General features: G+C 41.3%; 1 long non-coding RNA gene across 1 annotated transcript; it reads right to left on the reverse strand.

Moving 5' to 3' along the window:
* Positions 1-307: 307 nt before the first annotated feature.
* On the reverse strand, positions 308-7,529 carry LOC146400909 (uncharacterized). Its single transcript, XR_014813806.1, has 2 exons — positions 7,381-7,529; positions 308-1,386 (listed from the first exon to the last, which is right to left on the reverse strand). It is a non-coding gene; the product is annotated as an uncharacterized LOC146400909 (long non-coding RNA).
* Positions 7,530-7,991: the final 462 nt, after the last annotated feature.

A 7,991-nucleotide genomic window follows, 5' to 3' on the forward strand; every position in this document is an offset into this window, starting at 1 on the left:
ACTTTGCTGTACAGCAAAAAGTGACATTGTAAATCAACTATAATAAAAATAAATTGGGGGGGGGATGGGCAGATACATCCAAAAGTGACGGGGAGGAGCGTGAAGGGAGCAGGACTCTGGGTGAGACACAGCAGTGGCCTGGGTGCCTTCCGTCCTGCAAAACAGACTCAAGTCACCCAGGACCCTCTCTACCATTTCCTGCTTGGATTTCTGTGTGGCAGAGAGGTTTGAGTTGAACCATGTGAAATTTCCTCTTTGTCGGTCAAGAATTACTGACAATTTAGGTGTCAACCACATGACAGCCAGAGGGGTTAAGAGCATTTATTTGAGAGGCAGCAAGGTGAGTTTGAATCCTGACCTCTGCTTAGAACCTGTGTGACACTGGACATGTCATGTAACACTTCCAAGCTTCGCTTTCTTTGTGGAGCTGAGAATGACAGAACCTATAGGGTTATAAAGGCTGAAATAAGGGTGTGCGTGTTGAGCGCGTTCTCTAAGGTTTGGATAGTCTCATCTTTTCTATCTGCCTCCTTGGTCCTTGGCGTATGCTGTCTGTCCTCGTCACCATCCCCTCACACACACACACATTCTGCAGTGTACGTTCTGCATCATGCAAGTCATTATACTGTTTGCCATTTTAGAACAAGACTGAAATGGAGGCTTAAACACAAGGCACGCGATTGTGCTTTTTCCCTATTAAAATCAGAGATTTCAATGCATGCAGAAAGCATTTTTTAAATTTAATTATTCAAACTAATGGGTTTTGTTGTAATGAGATTTTTAAAAACCATTACGAGGGGCAAAGGGCTGAGGCTTAAAATATTTTCATTTATGGATCTGTTCTGCTTTGATGGAATCCAGTGTGTAAAAACCTAAATGGAGGGAAATTGGAAGCTTTGTCTATGTTTGTGTTGTTTCCATTACAAAAGAGGTATTCCGCCTGGCAAAGCATTTCTTTCAGGGTGCCTCTCAAGGGTGAGCTCCCCATGGTGCATTTAGAACACAACACGAGTGATGACGGTGTTATTTACACATAGGTGTTGGATGTAAGGCAAAGTTCACCTGGGGAGAGCGGTGGGCTGTCGTGGGAACGGCTGGGGATTTTGTAATCAGAGAAGAGGAATCAAGAGAAGAGATTTGGACTGGCATCCTCAGCAGAGGGAAGAAGGGTTCAACGTTAGACTTTCAGGTCTCCTATCTCATCTTGATGCGAAGGCATCTGTCAAGGGCACCATTATATCCCCTTGGCTTAAACTGAATGGCGTTTAGCGATTAAAGTGATGGAACACGAGACAGGCGTCGTGCTTTCCGTTTCTGTCTCTTCTAACTTCAGAGCAGCTACCCTTGAGGTGTTCATCTCAGGCCAGTTTCCCATTTATTTCCATCCTAAGGGGAGGCAGTAAAACCTTGTTAATGTTTTTGAATAGCCTGTGGACTTTCAGCCTGAAGATCTGGTCTCGCTACCCTCCCCCACTTGCAAACCCTTTTCTGAAAACCCTCTTTCCCACCACTTGTCTGGACTTGAAACCATAAAATGAGTGGTTACAAAAGCCGAGTCATCAGCTGTGCAATTAAGAAACAACAACAACCAAAAAAGTACATAAAAACTTTCTCAGTTTTATTAAATCAAACTTTAAAATCTGCTAGATGGAGGCAACCTGTTATGAAAGCTATTGTGTGAGCTTTTTTGTTCAAAAGAATTGGTTAAATCCATCTCAGCAAATCAAGGCCAGTTTGTGTAGCATGGAAAGACAGAAATAGCCTCATTATATAGAAGTGGGCAAAATACTGAATTTATCACACAATCTACATTGTGAGAATTTGAAAGTAGCGTTTTGATATTTTAGACCTATGGTCTTTGAAAGTCAATGCCAGTTCTAGAATTATAGTAGAATCAGATCCTTGGATACAATCATTTTAAAATATAATTGCTTTATCCATGAAGGGGAAGTGAAGGATTTAAAAAAAAAAAAAAAAGAAAGGATGTGGTAGATTTGTATTTAAACCAACATGATGCATTACAGCTAAAGCTTAAGTTATCTTCCTTTCATTACCAAAAGTAGAATCCAATCATTTATTCCTACTTTCTAAATGCAGCATGAAACCAGTCTCCCCAGGACCTAGAACAGGGCCTAGGACAGAGTAGCCACTGAAGAAAAGAGTTAGGTGGCATTTCCAGAAGTGTCCTATCTCTTTAAGCATAGGGTAGGTGTGTCCATTATGAAGGCAGGATGTTTTCTGGAGACACAATCACACTTTCTGTTGGCACTACTGGTGAGCAGAGAGCCAGATCTCAGTCCCTGTACCCCAGCTGGGGACAGCCATCTATGGGAGGGGGTCTCCTTGGAGGGGGATTGGTTAAAGCAGGTTCTCAAGTCCCAGAGAGAATGGACAGAGCATTGCAGGGGTAAAGAGAGGAGCACAAGGTCACAGCCAGACTGCAGGGCAACAAGCCTGCTGCAGAGTCCTGATGCTTGAGGTCAGGATCTGCTGAAGTCACATCAGATTGAACATGAAAATGAGACACCACTGTTTGCAGCGGTGGGGCAAAATGTTGCCAATACACTAAGGCTGAGAAAAGACCATGCCATGGAGTTTAGCATGTTTACGTTTCCTAGGTGGTGAAGGAAGCAAGAGAGGCTTTAAAATCTCTGATTTACTAATTCCTCATAAGATGCTGCTGATTTACATCTCAGAAAAGGGACCATTACGAACAAGGATTATTTGAATTAAGGCTTCCTTGAAGCAGTCCATGAATATGGTCCCAGAAATAATCTAGAATAGACACCTTGTTTTCATTTCATGAAGAAGTCCTTTCCTCCTTTGTATCAGGAAGGCATGAAACCGATGGCATCTGAAGCAAGGTAATTTCAAGAGAGTTTAATAAAGGAACTATATACAAAGGTATGGGCTGGATTCAGGAACCATCAGAAAGAGCCCAGTGCCTGACTGTGTATAGTAGGGAGCTGTCCCATGCTCAGGCATGAAGGGCAGTGTCTGGAGAGGGTTCCCTATGGTTTTCCTAGAGAGATGGCCTTTGTAGCTAGGACAATAAAGACCCCAACTGCACTGTCCCCTCACCCATTCTTCTTCTCACACCTCTCACTGGCTGAACCCAACCAAAAGCAAGAGGGCACACAGGCCATCTTCTGGGGCAGAATAGGATGGAGAAGAGAAGAGGGTGGACCTGGAAGATGCAAAGAGAAGCACATCTTTGTTGGAAAATGAATTCATAGTAAGAAAATGGTACCTCGAAGCCATTGCAAACCAAATAAAAATATTCAGAGACATTGATGAAATCACCTCCCTTTGACTCTCTAGCATTATTTAGCATTGGCGGTACCTTTCATAAAAACACCCCATCAGCGAGAATCTTTGGTTAAACTGTGGGCTTCCTGAGGGCAAGGAAATGTTCGTTCTTGCCCCTTCTCAACGAGCACTCTTCCTGGCATGCAATTCATGTTCAATAACCATTTGTCGAATGACTGAATGCTTGAAGAAATTAATGAAAGAAGTATGTTCTGGTTTATATAATTTTCTTGTCAAAGGAAGCTCTATCCAAAAAGAAAAGCAGTCACAGAAAACCTCTTTGATCTCCTACCCCCACGACTGAGAATTCTTCCTAAAGTTTAACGTTGGCTGTGTCCCCACCATTCTAAGGGGATTATCCTAAGCACGAAGGAATAGTTCTTTGATGACTCAGAATCAAGCAGCACTCAGCCTGTCATTCTAAATTATAGGCATGGGCACCAGGGCTGATTTTTCAAGACAAGTTTTCAAATACAAATAAATAAACCCATGGGAACTGCCACACCAGATCAGATGGGTGGTTTATCCTGCTAGGACTAAACGTCCTACATTTTTCCTCAAGGGTGAACTCTCTGATTTGGGAATGGTTTCATTAGGTTTCAGAGAATGAAGATTCTACTTCTTCATTAAAAAAAAAAAAAAAAAAAAAAACCCAACTTTTTTTTCCTGCCATCCTCAGATTTTCACTTCTATTGCAGCGATTTCCCAGTTTCCCCAGATGATTGAACTATCTTTATTAAATTAAGTCTCTGGACTTTACTTTCTTTTTTTCTCTTGTCCTTCAAAAGATTTTTTTGCTCTTTTACATCAGCCAGAGTAGTGCCAGGTGGTGTTATATTATTTCTTCTTTCAAATTTCTTTGAGATGGAATGATTGTCACTCTCTCTTAAACTTTGTGTACAATCCAAGTCCCCTGGTTGATGTTACCAGTTTGATTGCTCTTCAACAAACTCCTCCAAACCTCACTTAATCTTGAAAAGAATAGGAGCCGTTGATCTGCCCACCTTTGATGGAACAGTCTGGTCTAGGTTCTGTCACAGGCACCAGTTGGTCAGAGAATACTGATTTTTCACAACCTAGAAAGAGGATTGTAACTCCTTTATGTAGAGTTTCCCTGGATAATTCTGTTTATCCCTAGAGTAATTTCCTGGCAATGGTATCTGGTAATGTCCTATGGTTCCTTCAGAAATATGCCTCTTTACACTGGTCCTGTTCTTTTGCAAAGGAGCAAACCATCCCAGACATGTGGAAACTCCTGCCTTTCAGGATGAAAAGTGACTTCTCCCGCTAGCCTCTCCCAGTATCCCCTTCCAGCACTTCCAAAAAGGAAACTCCTTCCGCATTCCTTACACCAGACTTTGAAGTCACTTCTTTTTTAGGTCACTGCTTCATAGACCCAAAGATTGACCGACTCTCTCCCCAGCCTTCTTGGAAGAAGTGAGCACCACACTCCTTCTGGCCAGTCCCTTTCGTCCTCTTTGCTTCCTCCCATGCCTCTTCTCCTGCCCCATCACCCCAAACCATCCATGTGGCTTACTGCTGAACTCTCTATAAGCCCTCGGATGCCCTCCTTAGCTTAGTCTTCACTATTTGAAGTGGCAAATTATACTTTAACAAAAGGATAAAGTTTACGTTTTAAAATAAAATTTAAATGATGCTATATATATGAAGAGAAATGTATATGGAAATAAATATAAGCCAAAAAATTTAAAACACAAAGTAGATAAGCAAAAAATTTTTTTCAAGGTAAAAACACCTTGACACAAATGAACTTATCTATGAAACAAAAACTGATGCACAGCCATAGAGAACAGACTTGTGGTTGCCAAAAGGGAGAGGCAGAGAATGGAGGAAGTATGGATTGGGAGTTCAGGGTTAGCAGACACAAACTATTATGCATAAAATGGATAAACAACAAGGTCCTACTGTATAGCACAGGGAACTATATTCAATATCCTATGATAGGGAGCTCCCACTGTGGTGCAGCAGAAGCAAATCCAACTAGAATCCAGGGGGATCCTGGTTTCATCCCTGACCTCACTCAGTGGGCTGGGGATCTGGTGTTGCTGTGAGCTATGGTGTAGGTTGCAGACACGGATCAGATCCCAATCTGCTATGGCTGTGGTGTGGGCCAGCAGCTATAGCTCTGATTTGACCCCTAGCCTGGGAGCTTCCATATGCCATGGGTGCAGCCCTAAAAATCCAAAAAAAAAAAAAAAATCCTATGATAAACTATAAAGGAAAAGAATATGAAAAAGACTATATATATGTAACTGAATAATTTTGCTATACTGCAGAAATTAACACAACATTGTAAATCAACTATACTTTAATAAAAAATTAAAAATTTTAAAGAAGATAAGAATCAGAGATAACCATTGTTTACATTTAATGTCTGTACCATCAGTCTTAGCAGGGAAAGATGTCAGCCATGTTTTTTAATAAAATGAGACAATACTATTCATAACTCTCTTTTTATCTCTGCTAAATAATACATTAGGGATATTTTTCCAGGTCATTAATGTTCTACATCATTTGACATGACTGCGTAATATTTCATGCCATCAATGGTCATAATTTATTCAACAAATATCTTCTTGTTTCCAATTTCCTTCTCATTTTGGGGGCTCCAATGGCTACATTTGTGCCTAAATATTTGCATATACCAATATGAAGAACTAACTCCAAGTGGAATTACTAGATCAAAGAGCATGAAAAACAGTAGAGGACTTGGATACAACCCCCGCCATATGGAATGGGCATGGACTCTTATCTGCTGAAAAGATTGAGAATTCAAGGGAAAGGGAAAGATAAGGAGAAAATGAGACTGTTTGAGAAGAATGTCAGGAATATCAATAGTGAAGAAGACTTTAAAACCCTCAGATAAAGAAATAAGAGAGTGGAAGCTTAGCTTGTAAACAAAAATATCTAGAGGAAGAAAATCACATTAGTCTCCTCCACAGCTAAACTGGAAAACGAACTTTATAGATTGGACACTTCAGCACTTGTCCATATATCTCTTGGCCTGTTTTCTAAGTGAAATATTTCTTAGAACAAAACAGATTTTGAAATCACAGTCTCATGAGTTTAAAAAGAAAAAGGATTCAAATACTATGAGGTACCACCCCCACCAGTCAGAATGGCCATCATTAGTAAGTCCACAAATAACAAATTCTGGAGAGGATGTGGAGAAAAGGGAACCCTCCTACACGGTTGGTGGGAACGTTAACTGGTATAACTACTATGGAAAACAGCATGAAGGTTCCTCAGAAAGCTAAATATAGAACTACCATATGGCCCAGCAATCCCACTCTTGGGCATATATCCAGACAAAACTTTCCTTGAAAAAGATACAGGTACCCGTATGTTCACTGCAGCACTATTCACACTAGCCAAGACATGGCAACAACCTAAATGTCCATCAGCAGGTGAATAGATTAAGAAGATGTGGTATATATACACAATGGAATGCTACTCAGCCATAAAAAAGGAAAAAATAATGCCATTTGCAGCAACATGCGAGGAACTAGAGACCCACATAGTAAGTGAAGTAAGTCAGAAAGAGAAAGACAAATACCATATGATATATCTGGAATCTAATATACAGAACAAATAAAACTTTTCACAGAAAAGAAACTCATGGACTTGGAGAACAGACTTGTGGTTGCCAAGGGGGAGGGGAGGGAATGAGATGGACTGGGAGTCTGGGGTTAATAGATGCACACTATTGCCTTTGGAATGGATAAGCAATGAGATCCTGCTGTACAGCACTGGGAACTATATCTAGTCACTTGTGATGGAGCATGATGGAGGATAAAGTGAGAAAAAGAATGTGTGTATATACATATGTGTGACTGGGTCACTTCACTATGCAATAGAAATTGACAGAACACTGTAAACCAACGATAATGGAAAAAACAAAAATCATTTCAAAGTTTTAAAAAGAAAAGAAAAGAAAAAAAGATTCACAAAGGGAAGTTCAAAATTCAGCACTGTTAATTCCATGAAGCATTGCAAATCCCCCCAGCAAAGCCAAGCTGCAGTCGGGTATCTAACCAACCCCATCCTTACCTTTGGAACTAGAGATGTGAAATGATGGTAGTGACATGTCTGACTCCTTTGCGACAAGTCGGAGAGGGGTGTCGTCCCAGTTGTCTCAATGTCTGATTGAAATAGAGCCTTGGAAGCAGGCTAGCCGGCTGAGATTCTCCTTTCAGAATGATTCCCAAACATAACAGGCTCAGGGGAGGATTTTGAGAAGGCATCAGGAGGCCTTTGCACTTGCGGCTTGAGGAAATTGATGCTCACAGAGACGATGTGGGTGGCCGTGCCTCTGCCCTCCATTCTGGACTTGCACATTCAAGCCAGGACGACTGCCAGCCCAGAGCAACCAGAAGGCACATTCAGAAGAGAAGACAGAGAGACAGAGAGAAGACAGAGTGGGAGCAGAGAAGGTGAGAATGAAAGATGTGGATGGAAAGGGAAAAAAAAACGACTCCATGGCTGTCAGTGGCAGGAGAATTCGGGAGAAGAGTGATTTGTTAACCCTGCTCTAAAGACTTCCTGTGCTTTTGGGTTTTTTATGTTGGCTGGCCGAGCATTGGCCTTTAATACACACATACACACACACACACACACTTAGTCTCCCAGGAATAAAATAAACACAGTGACTATGCCAGGGT

Source organism: Sus scrofa, chromosome 8, assembly GCF_054392235.1.
Source record: "Sus scrofa isolate SSC_HxYL_T2T_F1_AM1 chromosome 8, Sscrofa_HxYL_maternal_Yorkshire_Landrace_v2.0, whole genome shotgun sequence".
NCBI lineage: Eukaryota > Metazoa > Chordata > Mammalia > Artiodactyla > Suidae > Sus > Sus scrofa.